Below are 16,580 nucleotides of genomic sequence, written 5' to 3'. Positions count from 1 at the left end.
GATCATAAAATAATAAATTAGCCTTCTGAGAACATGGAGTCAGATGCATCATTCCTCCAAATCCAATCCTCCCCTGTTAGCCCTGGCCTTGTGGCACACAGAGGATCATGAGTGGTTTATGTTGAAAGGACCTTAAACATCACCTCCAACCCCCTTCCACCAGACCAGGTTGCTCAGGGCTCCATCCAGCCTGGCCATTCCACTGCATGTGAGATTTCCTTGCACTTACCTGAATCAAAGCTGTGTCCTGTCTTTCCCTCCCAGAAAAATCCCAACAAAAATCCCAATGGCCTTAAGCTGAAAGAGAGTAGGTTTACATGGGATATTAGGAAGGAATTCTCTCCTGTGAGGGTGGTGAGGCCCTGGCACAGGGTGCCCAGAGAAGCTGTGGCTGCTCCACCCCTGGCAGTGCTCCAGGCCAGGCTGGACAGGGCTTGGAGCAGCCTGGGACAGTGGAAGGTGTCCCTGCCCATGGCAGGAGGGTTGGAACAAGGTCATCTCTAAGGTCCCTTCCAAGCCAAACCACCTGAGAGTTCCTTGGTTCTGTGATCCAGGGGAGGGCAGCAGCACTGAAGTTGCTTTCTCTCAGTGTCCCTAAGGCAGCAGCTCACAGCAGACAAGGAGAGCAGCTCTGAGCTCTGCTGAGCTGAGCACAATCTCCTCCTAAAACCCCTGAGCTACCCCTGCCAGAGCTCTGCCCCCCCTGCCAGGAGCGTGCCCGCTGCTGGCTCGGGAAAACTCAGCTCAGGCACCTTCCTGCTCTTCCTGCAGATGCTTCTGACTCATGCTGATCCCCCAAAGATTAGGGAATCCAGCTTTTGAAGTGCTCTGAAACATGTGTTATAAAAGAAAATAAATTAATTGAAGCAACATTGGTCTGAGCCCTATCTAGGCTGAAATCAGCCAGAGGCAGGAGGAATGTCCTTTTTTCCATGGCTCCCTCTGACCCAGGGGCTGGAGGAGGAAGTGGGCAGATATTTTTAACAGAGACATTACATCACCTTTTTTTTTTTATATTCTCCATCTGTATGAACTGCAGGACAAAGTGGAGCCAAGTGTAATTATTCCTAAAGAAATTAAGGCATGAGCACATGCACAACATCAAGGTGGAGACCCCAATATGGGAATCTCCCCAGTCTGGCTTCTCTCTGTCCCTCCCTCCTCCACCTTCACCTCCTCCCTACAAACCTGCAGCTGCCTGCAGAGCTCCCAGGACACCTGGCCATGCCCAGGACCAGCTGTGCACTCACTGAGACTGGTGTGACTCAAAGCCAGGAGTCACTGGGAAATCAATCTCTTGAGGGACACTCCTTCTCCTGGGAATTTGAAACAGCAGTCTCAGCCTTGCCATTTGATGCAGTAAATATTTCTCCCGTGAACAAGTTATTCTAAATTGGAAATTATAACAGCGTTTTTAAAAAGTAATAAAACCTGTCTCCAAATTGGACTTGATCCCAAGCACTGCAGGAAATGGGCTCACCAGTGGGGTGAGGATCTCACTCCATGTGCAGCCCTCTTCTCCAGGGTTTGCCCAGCTCACCCCACAATGACCCTCAAAGGTTTTCCTCAGCTGCTGAACAGAGGAGCACAGAAATGGGTGAGAGGCTGCACTGCAGCATTCTTGGAGTTTTTGGGTTCACCTGGATCCCAGAGATGACAACAGCCTGTCTGCTTGTCCCTCCCCACTGCCTCACTCTGCCTGGCTCTCCCAGAAGATGATTTTTCCAGCCCAGGAGCAGAACTGGAGACATCATCCCCATGGAAAGGCTTTGACATTACTGCAAAAAGGAATTTGCTCAGTAAGAAGCACTGCAGACCACAGGTGTGGGTTTTCCATATTGCAACACCCTGATTTTCTGAGCACACTGAAAATGCAAGGGTTTTTTTATCAGAGACTACAGGTTTAGCCTGTATAAAAATAGGAGACCACCAGCTTTGGATTGTCTATTAATTTTCTATTTATTAAATTTTATTTTTCTATTAACTTTTTATTAATTCTATCTGTTTTTCTATAAATTTTCTATTAGTTTTTCTATTTTGATTTTCTGTTTCATTTCCTCTGCTACTGTTTCATCATTCTGCTTTACAATCAGCTGAGATGAACAGACAGTTCTGGCCTCTTCCCATTGATTCCATGGGACTGTTTTGGTTTCCATTACCTTTTTTCTCTCTTTTTGTTCTGGAAATCATACCCTGTCAGCAAAGAGAAAGAGAAGGCAAGAACAGCATTTTGACCCTCATATTTCTCTCCATTTTTCTACTGCTGAGATGTCTGGACCTTGTCTTCACATCAGCTGCTTCTCCTACTGCTCAGCTCAGCAGCAGCCAGACCTTGTGGCAGCATCCCAGATCCAGCATTCCCCACTAACCAGGAGAACGAGGCCATCCTCTTCTAGGACACCTCCCTGAGAACACACAGACAATTATTTGAAGCACAGGAGGGAAAGGGGTGAGAAAACTTCAGTAGTGGGAGAGAGGCTGTTCCACAAGCATCTACAAGTCTCATTTATAAACAGGAGATTACTGCAGGGAAGTTCAGCGCTCACAGCTGGCTGGAAAAACCCCTCAAATGTAGTTTCCTTTGACTCTCCCTTCTGCAACAGTTGGGACTCAGTCTGAAATTCAAATTAACTTTCATACAATTCCATTTGGTGCCCCAAAGCAAAATTTCCTGCATAATTGCGTGTATTTAGGTCACTTCTCCATTGTTTGCTTCTGCAAAGAAAATCGCTGATTTGCCAGTGGAGAAAATTCCTAATACAGTTTTCCAAAGCACTTCTGCAATTAGAGATTGTGCTCCTAAATGAGACTGGAACGTAGGCATGGGTTTGCTTGGGTAATGTCTTGAGACTTTTTATGTCTGTTTTTGACAGCAGTGACTTCATTTAAACACAGACTGCATTTGACATTTATACGGGGCTGAGCTTGTTTGCCAAACTTTATTAAAAGAAGTATTTATCCTACTTTCATACTTTAATCAAATATTAGCCATAAGTATGCAATATTTGCAAATATTAATCTAACTAATTAACATTTAATCTAGAGAAATAACATCATCTTTTGCTTTTCTAAGGTGCTTTTCACCACAAATTTTTCCCTACGCTTAATGTTGAGTGAAGTTCTTTTGTTTCTAAATTTCTGCTGGGGTTGGGAATCTTCTGTTTATGCCTGACTGTACAGCACCAGCCACATGTATGGGCAGATCCATATAAACATTTGAACTGCTCCAGGTATCAAATTAAAATATTCTGAGCTGACTGCAATGACAAAGAGAGCTCTTCTGGAGGCTCAGTTAATTGGCTGAGACCAAGGATCTGCACAAAGCAAAGCTGTATCTCTGGCTCTTGCAATGAACTAAAGGGGCATGACTCAAAATTTCTATTTTTTTTACATCTTAGAAACCCATGTCTTGTGGCTTTATAAATATTTTTTGTGAATGTGCTCCAGAGCAGGCCCAGACATTGAGCAAAAGGCCCCACCAGGGCTGCACTCCAGGGCAATGACACCAAAGGTTGGGCGGTGGAAAGTCAAAAGCTGATGCTGCGTGTACATTTCCAGGCATTAATTAAAAAATCAAATCAAATCACTGCCACCCCACCCCCTCCAGACGCGTGCTAGGGACAACAAAGCAAGGCAGATCTACCTCAGGATGCTGGGAGAGAGGGGAAAAAGAATCAGGTCAGAGCACACAATGCACAAATCCTTGTGATGCCGTAGGGCACAGCATGCAACGACCTCAGACTGTTCTGAAAATCGATTACAGAAGGCCTTCAGCTGAATGGAGTCAATGACCCTCTCCCTGCACAGCAACAGAAAACATCACATCTTCCCTGAGCTCTTACAGAGAGGGGTCCCAGCCCAAGATCCTCATGGTGGCAAGGAAAAGGGGATAAGGATGGGAACAGTCCCTCCCAGATACCCTTCCTCAGAGCAGGAGATGAAAACATGGGCTTTCTTTGGAAAAAGATTTGGTTTCCACGAGATCAAAATAGATGAACCCCAGTTTTCCTCTTCCCCTTTGGAAAAACATCACCAGCTGTGCTGGGGGTCAGGATGTAATAGACAAAGAACGTGTTTAATTCAGGAACTACAACTGCCTAGTGAAATACATGTCAAAAGAGACAGCTGGCCTGAAGGCTTGGGCTGCCCTGTGCCTTTGTCTTAAGGTTTTCTCTGGCTACAAGTGCAGGAGAACTGGGACTGGGGAAATGGGGTGAGTTTCAGCTGGTATGTCCAATTGCCAGTGTCTGCCTTTTTGCACTTCCAGGATTTGTAACTCCTGCCCAGTCACAGCTGGGCAGCCACTGGAAGCTGTGAGCAACACACAGTGATGAGGTTTGGTGCCAGGAGAGACCCACTGAGTCATCCTCTGGGGAGAACAGAATGGGGATTTGGGTAGCAAACAAGTGGCACCCCTTAGATTCTCAATGCTCCCAACAGACACAGAAAAATGAGTTTGGTTGTGTTCCTGGTGGGCAGATACTCTGCTTCTGGTAATTGTTTCCCTCATCCTCATTAGAGTAGAACTGGTGAAGTTTCTGGTTCAGTGCCATGCATTGAGGCTGCTCTCTCCATCAGGGCTGCTCCTCAAATCCTTGGGCCAGTTTTGCTGGGCCCCTCAGGACAAGAGGGACACTGAGGGGCTGGAGTTTGTCCAGGGAAGGGCAACAGAGCTGGGGAAGGGTCTGGAACACAAGTCTGATGAGGAGCAGCTGAGGGAGCTGGGGGGGCTCAGCCTGGAGAAAAGGAGGCTCAGGAGGGACCTTCTGGCTCTGCACAACTCCTGACAGGAGGATGGAGCCAGGTGGGGACCACGCTCTGCTTCCAGGGAACAAGGGACAGGACAAGGGGAAATGGCCTCTAGTTGTGCCAGGTGAGATTCAGTTTGGGTTTTAGGGAAAAATTTCATCAGAAGGGCTGTCAAGGACTGCAACAGGCTGCCAGGGAAGGGGTGGAGTCACCAACACCGGGGGATCTTCAAAAGATGTGTGAATGAGGCACTTGGGGACATGGGTTAGTGGTGACCTTGCAGTGCTGGGCTGACAGCTGGACTTGATGATTTTAGAGATCTTTTCCAATGCAAACGATTCTATGATCCAATGAATTGAGAATCAGGTTGGAGAGCATTACCTCCACAGAACTCATAAATTGGAGCACAGGGATTACATCACTTAAAACCACACACTCTTCAAACACTGAGAACATGATACAGCAGCACCAGTTCACCAGACAAACATTTTCCAGGAAATTGTGCAAAAAAACTTTTGAAGTCAAGCAGTACTGAAATTAAAATTTAAAAAAATCAAAAAGGGTCAGAAGCAGCTCCATTAATCTTTTTTACGTCAGCTAACACAGACTGTGCAACTGTGTCTTCTGTTGTTTCTCTTTCTTCTCTCAGAAAATCCCCCAGAGCAGCAGAAGCAGCAGAGGAAATGAGTTGTGAGCTCCGTGGCACACAAACATCTGAAGGGTTTTACTGCTGAGCACGCGAGGAGCTGCCTGGCCCCGCTGGGGAGGGATGTTCAGCACATGCTGCAGGGCTCTGCCAGCAGGGATGCACCCGGTGGGAACGGGCACAGCCTGCCCAGATGGGTGGGAGGGGTGCTCCCACCATGCTGGGAGTTACCTGCCTGCAGGAAACTCAGTTTGGCTTTTTAGCAGTGCCTGAAAGGCTGGGAGAGGGTCCAGCCTGCAGAGAATAGGGGAGCAGCTTATCACCCTGCACAGGTACCTGAGGGAGGGTGCAGCCAGGCGGGGCCATGTAGAATGATACTGCTCCCAGAACTATTTCTACTCCTAGAAAATGCACAGAAGATCCAAGAGGGAACACAGTTCCCAACACTGAGGGGATTTCCAGGCTTTTACAGAATAGTCTGGCAGCTTCAGGCCAAAAAGAGATGGACAAGGGAGAAAAATCAAAGGGATTGGGGCACAGCAGAGGCAGCAGGAGGAATGTGCTTCACTGCATGCAGGGCAAGAGGCAGCCACAGGACAAGACCCAGCTGATCCCTGGGTAAAGGGAATATAAAAATCAGGCTAAAGGCTACAGTCTATCTAGAAAGCAGGTGATAAGGAGAGCACACCCCTAATCAAATGCTAATATGAAAGCTCTGTATTAGCTATTTGACAATAAAAGCTGGGCTGTGGCCTGGGGCAGGTTTATTCTGGCACTGAACTCATGGCCCTGCTGAGGTTTTTGGGTGCAGGCAAACTGAGACCCTCAGCCTAACATCTGAAACAGGGCCCATTGGGCTGGCATCCATCCATATTTCCTGACAGAACAATAAAGTTTTCATACTGAAATTCCCATGAGCTTTAAGAGTGTAGAAGCATTAAGTTAATACATTTCTGCAATTAAATATTTACATTATTTTAAATCATGCTGCACATTTCACTGATATTACTATCACTAAAAGCCTTCTAAATCAGCCTTCTGCTTTGCTTTTATTTTCTCCCTGAAACTGATTCCTGACATCTGACCAGTCTCCAGTTCTTTACTGGGAGTTAAAAACAACCAGCTGGGGGGGGGGGTGACTTCACTTGTTCTTCTATTCCAGTTCTATATAGTCTGCTAAGACAGCTGTAGGTGAGCATTAAAATCCCACAAATAAAAAAAAAATAACAACTTTGTAACTACTGCAAATACAAAGATCCAAAAACCACTCTGAAGTGCACATTTCCAGATACAACAGGAGCTAAAACATTCTCAGGATTAAGACTGATTTAAGCTGATGGTGTCACTTCATATTCTTCAGGTAACATACTCCTCCTGTAGCCCTAACAGGGATGATCACTAGAAGAATAAATTACTCTTCTAAAATAATACCTCAAAAGGCTTCTGGCATTTTGGAAAAGGTAATTTGGATAAGAGGGAAATGCAGGGAAGAAAAAAAAAAACAAACCCACAGCTCAAAAGACTTGGAGGATAAGCTTGTTCAAATAATTCTATTCCTCTTGGCCCAGAGACTCCACAGGTTGTTTTCAAGACCAGAAAATGTTTTGTTTCCTTAAAACCCTTTTTAAAAAATGCTTTGTTGCATGCTTGTAATATACCCTGAATTGTTTTGCTCCTTCCTGTAGTATGGGACAGGACTGAAATTTCAGAGGAAGGTGAGTGTTCTCACTGAGCTCCACTTGGTGCTCACGAGCCAGAACAAACCCTGGTGCTCTGTTCAGAGTGAGAGGGAAGAGCCAGGGTGCAGCTCCAGCAAGGTGATACCTGCTGAAGAGGTCAGCAGGACACCGGACAGGGTCTCAAACACTTCTATTGCTAAGGAGCAGAGATAAAGACAAGAAAACACAGAACGAATTGTATTTCCTTCATATCTGCTCTACTGTTCAAATAAACTCCCTGTTTCAAATGTCTGTTCAGCAAACTCTTAATTCCAGACAAGTCTTAAGTTGTAGGTCACAAAGTTTTCAGTTCTGTGTAATAGGATTTAAAACCTGTACTAAGCATTTTCTTCAAGGAGAGCATGTACCCCAGAAAAAGCTGCTAATTAGGAAAAGAGAATAAATCTCTCCCACAGCTGTGGCTAAGTAGGACCTTTAAAAGGCTGCAGATAATTTTAAGCTCTCCCACTTCCAGTAAAAACACAGAAAAGTTTGCACTAAAATTGGTATGTACAAATAAACTTCCTCAATATAGGAATTCTCATTATATTGGTGAACTTCCAGCCCTGCAAGCTCACAAATGAGAGTCAAGCAACATGTTCACCCAAGAACATGTCCCAGAGCCTCTCCTGGGTATGTGTATTTGCAGGGGTAATTGTCTTATTTATTTCTACCACAGAATCATGAAAGTTGGAAAAGACTCTGATCGAGTCAAACCTTCAGTGAATGTAAGATCTTAAATTTTTTGCCAAATTCACCTCTGTTCCTTCAGAAGTTGTTAGAATAATCTCCTATATTCTTAAAAATTGCTGAAGACTAAAACTGAGTGAAATGACAACCAGGCTTCAGGATTCTGTCTCTTTTACATTAGCTCACATAAATGCAACCTCATGAAATTCAGCCACAATGAACATCTGCAGTTGACCTAATATTTCTATCTAAACAGCTTGGATGGCATTCAAATTTATTATTGCATGTCAGGATTAAAAAAAGCCATTTAAACACACCAACAATGCTATTCAGAGGTATATTATTCTTTGGCTTTGAGGAAAAATACATTAAATGCATACTTTCAGTCAGATAGGATAAACCAGTCTTTTTATACTCTGAGCTGGGAAACAGGCATATATTTTGTCTCCCATGTCAGCTCCATTAATGTGAACAAGGCTAATAGTCAATCTTATCATAGCAATTCCATTTTTTAAATCCACAGAAAATATTCTTCTGTTTTGCTAGACAATTCAGTGGTTCTGAGTTCTAATCCTTAAAGGGATGGGGCTGAATCTTTAAGTTCCTTTAACAGACAAGTTTGTTCCAGGTCTCAGGTGACAGCAGAATCCCCTCCTGCCCCCTCCCCAGATTTAATTAATTTAATCCATGCCAGAATCCTTCCAGCTCTGTCTATAAAGATTTCCACATATGACAAATGTGAGCTGGTTACATCCAGGCTCATTTTTCCTTCAAATCATAAAGGCTAAAACCATATTCATCTTAGCCTGTAGCATCCTTAAATTCTTAGAAATTATACTACAAAGGTCTAGCTTTTCTTTTACACTACTGAATCCAAATCAGGGCAAATGATACAAATGTATTTTGCTCCTGTGTGATGAAGTATTCCAGAAGTTGGGCATCCTAATCCATCTCTAGTTGTCTTGAAAGCCTCAGACCAGACAGCCTCTGGGGAATGCTAGGGCTAGAGCCAAGCACATGCAGCTTTATCTTGGAATATCAACATGAAAGGAGAAAAACAGCAAAAAGGAGGGAGTTTAATAATTGTAACTAAAAAGTGATCACGATAAACCCTCAGTATTTCATTTTAATCTAACTCCCTTGAGCCAGAAAACTCAAGGAGGCCTGGAAAGTTTGTAAATCAGGGACAATAAAAGAGATGTGAGGATGGTTTGTGCAGCACTCAAATACACACACACGATGTAATTGCCTGTTTTATTTAGTGGAATCACTTTTGTAGATTAGAAATATTTCCAATTCCCGTTTACTGCAATGCAAGCCTCCACCATCGACAGGCGTAACGCAGTTTGTTCAAATGATTCCAAACCAAAAAAAGAAAAAAAAAAGAAAAAAAAAGAAAAAAAAAAGTACAATCTCAAAAGTTAAATTAGAAACTAAGTTCACACATTTTCTTTGGGACCAGGAATCTGTACATAGTACAAAATATACATTTATTGAACTTTCTGTAAACACACAGTTTGAATTGTGTAAAACTGTAAATAGTGGGTGAACTACGTGGAGAATAATTTATTATATATTGTTATACATTCTACTTAAGGAAAATAGTTATGCTCTTGTATATTACTCTGTTAAATTTATAAATTCCATAATGAAGCTGTGTAATCTGCAAACATGCTTTTCAAGCTTAAATCTCTCCATTCGTAACACACATTTATACAGGTCATCAATGAAAAAAGTTACACTTTCCACAAAATAGATATAAAGAGGTCATGAATTTTCTAAAAAGACAGGCACAGCATGTCACTACAAACGAGACTCTTATGGTGTGGAGTCAATTCTGTGAGAAGACAGGTGAAAACTCTCTAATTCAGCATGTTTGTACGTGGTCTTAGGAACAAGACAGATGCTAGAACCCAAAATCTCTGCTTATAAAGATTCATCAAACAGCTGGTCCTGAAGTCAAAGCTCACACTTTTCAGATATGCAGCACAAAGTGGCTGGGAGAACCTCAGCTTTTGTCTCCTATAAACTCTTGGTCACGAGTAATTGAGTTTTCCAAGCAGCGAAATACCCAGCACCATTTGCCAAGAACATTTGCATAATTCAGCACTTACTCCAAAAAGTGGATTCCTGGCACCAAAGAGTTAGATCTGGTTAATAAACACAATTTAACTCTTGGTGCCCAAGGTCATCAGCAAAACCAGGCTGGGAAACCCCAACTCCCATGGGCTGCAGGGCATTAACCCATGGAGCACGGGGTAACAGCATCCCAGCACTGGGGGCTCTGCTGTGCAATGCCCAGTTTCCAATTTAAGGGGCTGGAAATTCCAAGTTGCAGCAGACTTCTCAGTCTGGCATCACTCAGCAAGAATAAAAAGTTACCTTATAAACATTGTCAAAGATCCTTTCACAGAATGGTCCATAGAATGGTCTGGGTTAGAAGAGCCTTAAGATCATCTAGTTCCAACCTTTTAGGAGTCCATCACTGGACATGGATATAATTCTATGTAAATTCAACACATTTATTCCTACATTTTCAAGGTCTCATTGTCTTTCCATCCTGGATACGTCATTTTTGATTTCATTTGTTTGCGGCTAAAAGCACTGCATCAAAGACCAAACCTCTTCAACTGTGCTCTTCTGAGGTTTTAAAAGTAAAAAAAATTCTTAGACATTTAAAGAATTAAAAAATTATCTCAGATTAACCAAACATTTTGCTTTAACATTACCACTTTTCCCTTTGGCTTTGAAAAGCTTTTTCAAAACCTAAAGTGAATAAAAATTACATCTGTTTTTCATTCTAAGAGAAGTGGGATAGTTAAGGCTCTAACAACATGTGCAGAATTTGTATGTTGCGAGCAAAAGCTCCATCAACGTCAGCAGGATGTAAAGTTAAGTTTGTGCCTGATTTTCCCAAGCCTATCTGACTCTAATTTTCCCCTGTAGGGTGAACAGAAATATTGTGATCCAGCCTGAAATCCCAACAGTGAAAATGAAATTGGGTACTCAGTATTTGCACTGCTCAGACTGGCTGGAATTCAGCAACAGCTGAATTGACACTCTGGACCTTGCTCTACAGACATCAAGAGAATAAAAGTATTGAATGTTTGAGGACCTGCCAGTCTTTCTCATTATTCTTAAAGGTATTTCTCAAAATAAATAACAATGGCAGCTCCTTCAACGCCAGAGGCCTCCTCACAACACACATGGGGAGTCTGTCCACCTGGAAAAACCCCACACTCCCACCAAGCTCTTCAGAGCCAACACTTCAAGGAAGCAAAAAGGAATTTGGTACTGCCTGACACAGCACCCACCCCTCAGACAAATGGCTGGTCACACAGTACTGAGGATCATTGGTTTTATTCTTCCCATTCTGGAAAAGAAAGAAAAAATAAGAAAGCAGGTGCCTAGTGATATTTTAAAAAGTACTCGGGCAGGAATTAGTTCAAGTTATATGTAAAAATCTGTCTATGCCTAAACCACTCTAGAAATCTGACCTGTCATCCCACTTCTACCCAAGTTTTGACACTTTCAGATTTTCTTGGTTCTATAAAAGGCATTTTTTAAGTTAAGCCCACTTTCCCAACTTTTGTGGTGCAAAAGTTGAGGGGGTTTGTGGTCATTGCATTTAAAGCAAGCCTCTCCCAAAACACTTTCCTAAGACATCAGTATCACTCCTGTTCACTTAGCCTGGAAGCAAAGACTTTAGAAGAACGTGTACAAGAGATGGGAAAAAGAAAGAGCTGTATTACTGCTACTCAAAAGGAACACCAAACAAAAACACAGAGAAAATGTGGAATATGCACAAAGCCTAAGTAACTACAAGTCAACAACTCTGACACAATCAGGAGATTAAAGCTCCAGATATTTTTTTCACATATTTAGTAAATGGTAGACGTAATTGTCATTTTTCTAGAAACAAACTGTCAATTGGAGACAATGTAAACTCAACTTTTAACATATCGAAAGTTTTTTTCTACTTGAATGCATTTAGTGGTCCATGATACTAAAGAGAAGCTTCAAGTTTTCCTACAGCTTCCTGACCTCCTGAGAACACATGCCACAGCCCAGGTGGCTGCTACCTCATTTATAAAGCAATGTTATTAAGCAAAATAAGGCCACAGAGTGCTTCAGATGTGCACACCTGGGTCTGCAGAAAGCACTCCAGAGAAAAAGCTCACAAAAGACTGGAGCCTCTGATCAGTATTTCAGACAGGTCAGTGAAAATTATTCAGCCACAGAGTGATACTTTTAAATTCTGCTCCTTTCTTACTTATAGCTTATAGCAGGAATCACATTCATTTTCTTTGTGCTACAGCACCCTGGAAATTCATGTCTGGAGCCTCTTTTCACCACTCAGAGAGTCAAAAAACCTCTCTAGCCAGATGGAGAGTTTACACCCTGAACTGGCCCATAAAGGCTCAGCTATGATCACCTCAGACACAGGGAGTTGTAATAACAAGGAGCTACACTCATTATCTAGGAGACATTATTTTCATAGCTGGTAAAGCTTGGCACCAAGTAACAATTCATTTTCTACACAAGAATGTCAGGTACAGCCCTGTAGCTCTACAGTTTTGCTATGTAAGGTACATCAGGTTTGTATCAAATACTCTATTTACCAAAGGATGAGGAAAAGGGCACTGCCTTTCCTAAAGGTTAGCCCCTTTCAGACATGGCCAAGTTTAAATACCAAGGAATTGAAACACACCAAGTCATTTCTGCACAAAAGCAGTTCAAGAAGGTGCAGGCAGAGATGGAGGTGAACATCCTGGCATGATGAAATCCTGATGTACACTGAACTAAGGTAAGCTGTAACAACCATATCATTAACCTAATTGTGGCAGCCATGCTGTCTCTCCCACAGGACAGAGCTCCAAACCTCCAGAGAATGTGAACACAGAGGAAGGTTGTCAGCACAGAACTCACACACAAGACATTGAGACTGAAGTTGGATGGTTCCAGTTTAAAGAAAAGAAACACTTATCAAAGTAAAATGTTTGTCTTAAGTGGGGAAAGCTCTGCAAAGGCTTTGATGCTCCCTACACAGGCCATCATTTCTCTGGGTGTGGTGTCCCAAACTGTGGCAGGACGGGTGGGGCAAGCATTCCTTTGCTCTCAGTCCTGTCTCCCCACTCTCCATTTTTCCCTAGCACCAGCACCCCACAGCTGGATTATCAATTTACCCAGCTCAAGAGGACAGGTTTTTTTCTTTCTCCTAACTCCACACCCACTTATGGACAAGCACTGGCACAAAAAAAAGGCAGTAGGGGCAAACTAGGAGCAATGGTTTAGTCTTGGCCTAAGATCACGAAACCACATCCTTGGACCACAGACTACTAAAAATGGAATGCAGTAGGAAGTGTCTCCTATCCCAGTGTGTAAAATTAAGGCGGGATTCTTATCAGAGAATCAACTGAAGTGAAAACTGATCCCTAATTTTGTTAAATCATCTTAAGCTTCCAACTCTTGAACTGAGCAAAATGGCTCAGAAACGAACCTATATAGTGACAGCACCAGCTTTGCAATAAATAATGTAATGGACATTGAAGTCAGCTTGCTACAAGTAAATGTTGAAAAAATCAGTTTTGGCACCTGCAGGAACTCTCAAGGTAAGTGCTCCCATGACTCATCTGCTGCTCAGTATTCACCAGGCACCTCACTGACACAACCTACGCCTGCCACAGCTCAGAGCAGTTTAACCATAAGCTGATGAAATTCCCTCTCCAATTCTGACTCCAGCTTGAAGTTTAACTGAGTGATGGCTGTGCCTCAAGGCTGTGGTGGTGATGCTCCTGGGCCAGCTGAGAGCAAGCCCAGCTGAAAGGCTCAGGCTCTGTTCCTGCCCCAGCAGAGTACCGGGGTCTCTACGGATACAAAGGATTTACAAAGCCTTGCAAACCCAGGATCCTACTTAATGTCACTGCATTTAATTCATCCAACATGGGTTTAAAGCACATTTTAGAAGCTTCTGTCTTGAACATATTTTCAATGCTGAATTAGCGAGAATTATTTGGAACAGTTGTCTATAAAGCAGTTACAGGTATTCTCCCAGAACGATCAGCCAAACATTTAATCTGACTAGAACAAAACTCACAGAAACTGTAGCCAGTGAAGCTGTCAAATGTAGAAGGAAAACAAAGTTGCATGGCATACGAAGCAAAGTAGCTTTACAAATGTCATTTCCTTTTAAAAACAAGCAAATCGGGACCATCCTATTTGAACATGTATTTAAAAATACATCTGTTAACATCACACAATTTTCATTTTTGTCACACATGAATCTTTTTCCAAGAGGGAAATAAATAGCACACAGTATTTCAAAATAAAAATTGCTGCCTTGCCCCTGAGGTGCTAATGTTTTTAGCATTTAAAAAAAAAAAAGTTTCTGGTGCAAGAAGGAGATGCACAAAGGTGCAAAAGTGCCTTTTTCATTTCAGAGCAGTGAAAAAAGTACAGCTTGCCTCTTTTCTAGGATGCTTTATATACTTAACTGGTTTATTCTGTAATCAAAGTCTGTATCTAAAATGGCAGTGTTTATGCATACATCATAATTCAGTGCTCTGAGCTCCTCAAATCGCCGAACGTAGGCGGGAGAGAGAAAGGCCTGAAACGGGCTTTCTGCCCCTACCCTCAAACCTACTCACATCACCTGTAGCAACAGCAGAATTATTTTCTTTCTAACCTTCAGGAGATCTCGTCAGAAGAGGCTTCAAAAATCTCCTTTGTCACTGAGACAGTTTAAGTGATTATGGTTTGAAGTATGGCTTTTCACACCACAGTTTTGTTTCCGATTTTTAAAGTTTAAAACTCAAAGGTTCCACAGTCCAGTTCAAGGTTTTGCAGTTTCCAAAACTAAACTTTAGTCTCTATGAAAAAAAAAAAGGACAGAACTTCATCTGCCTAGTCCTAAATTAAGTTTAGCTTTTCACACTAATACGCCATGTATTATTAAATATGCTCGTTAATTAGGTGCCTGTGAAGCTATAACTTAACATCATTATAGTTTTGCACTCTACAACAAAATTAGACATTTTAAGCATTTATTCATAGGTAGGTAAGGAACTGGTTCTTTAAGCAAAAATTGCTATAAATTTATAAATACAAATAGTGCTTATGTTTTCTTCATTCATGCTTGAACAGATTACAAACTGAATACAATGAAGTTACGTTTAAGCACCCCACATAGACAAGAGGGATAAAAGAAAAGTTTGCTGGTATATACTATACTTAGTTCCAAGACACTATAAGTTACTTTTTCACTGTTCAGTGTTCCCTAACTCTGCATTAGTTTTAAGGCTATATATACAAATATGTATATGTCAAAGTTAGGGAAAGACAAATATAGCAAAATGCATTGTACTACATTTTCCTATCAAAAAGTAATTATACACCAAGTTCTGATTCTGTTTAACTGCAGTAAATGTTACAATCTACTTGTTTTACTGATTTTCCTTTTGAGGAATCTGCCTACTAAATGAGTAAACTACATATTAAATACAATATTCTCAACCAAAAAGACAATACAAGGTGCACAAAACAGCAGTTTTGCAAACACGACTGACTTGAAAACTTAATTTTTGTATGCTCAATGGGAGAAAGCTAAGCTTAAATCAAATTAGTTTATTATCTTATAAAATTTTAAATTAGAATTTTAAACAACAAACAGTTAAATATTGTCAACATGCTATACCTCAAATCACAAGTACTGTTTAACCACTAGTCTCTCATTCTAAGTAAGTGGGTCAATTAAAAACACACACCATAAAATGTTAAAGATTGTCAGGCTTTGACAAATGTATTTTTATCAAACAGTAGGCAAATTCAAACCAATGCACATCTTCAGTAGGGAGGGGAAAAAAAAAACCAACACCAAAAAGCCTGAAAAAACCCACATTTGTAAAAAATAGGGTAACGGATTAATCCCACATCATCCTCTAGCATATGGCTATGTCTTGGGCAATAATCAAAATCCTTCCCATTTTAAAAATGGGCTACCAATTAAGAAAAATATTCTTCCACAAGTAAAATATCATTTACAATGGCACTGACATTTTAAAAGGCAGGAAAAGAAGGAATTACACATTTATGGGTAAATGTCTTGTTTGTTAAATCAAGCTTTATTGATAAAATGGAATTCAAGAGTATTTTTCTTGGAACAGCAGCAGACCCAGCCAATCAGGATTGTAAAAATGCTGCAGACTCCTACTTTATGTAGAAAGTTGTCTTCGTGCTCAGTGATTAGTAGTTTCAGGTAAGGGTTAATGAAAAAAGAGGTGCAAAGAACCAAGGTGTTCTAATTCCAAGACTGGTACATGTATGAACAGGATACTGTTAATAGGGCATGATTTAACTCCCACTGAACTCCAAATCACAAATCCCTTCGACTCAACGTGAGAGCAGGAGTGCATCCAAGAAAATGATGTATGTTTGTTGAAGAATGTGCACTACTCCTAAGTTATTTTTCCATTACCAAGCGAAATTCACACACTGTAATTTCTGGTAGGTTGCCCATGAGTTCAGCTTTCATATAAACCAAAAATTTATCTTTAACAGTTTTGTGCACCTCTTGAGCACCTAGCTGGCTAGGCTGCTGCTCCTTGCAATCCAAAACCACAACATGATTTTTAAAAGGGATATATATTGTTGCATCACACAAGCCAAAACATTTCTTCTAACCTTTATAGTGATTTAAAGCGGTTCATAATTAAATATGAGCATTTGTACAAAGACAATTGCACTTTACAAAAACAAAATCATACAACATAAATTGCTGG

The sequence above is a fragment of the Fringilla coelebs genome (assembly GCF_963513975.1).
Source record: "Fringilla coelebs genome assembly, chromosome: 6".
Lineage (NCBI taxonomy): Eukaryota > Metazoa > Chordata > Aves > Passeriformes > Fringillidae > Fringilla > Fringilla coelebs.
The sequence above is the reverse complement of the archived record's forward strand: the minus strand, read 5'-3'. Positions refer to the sequence as shown.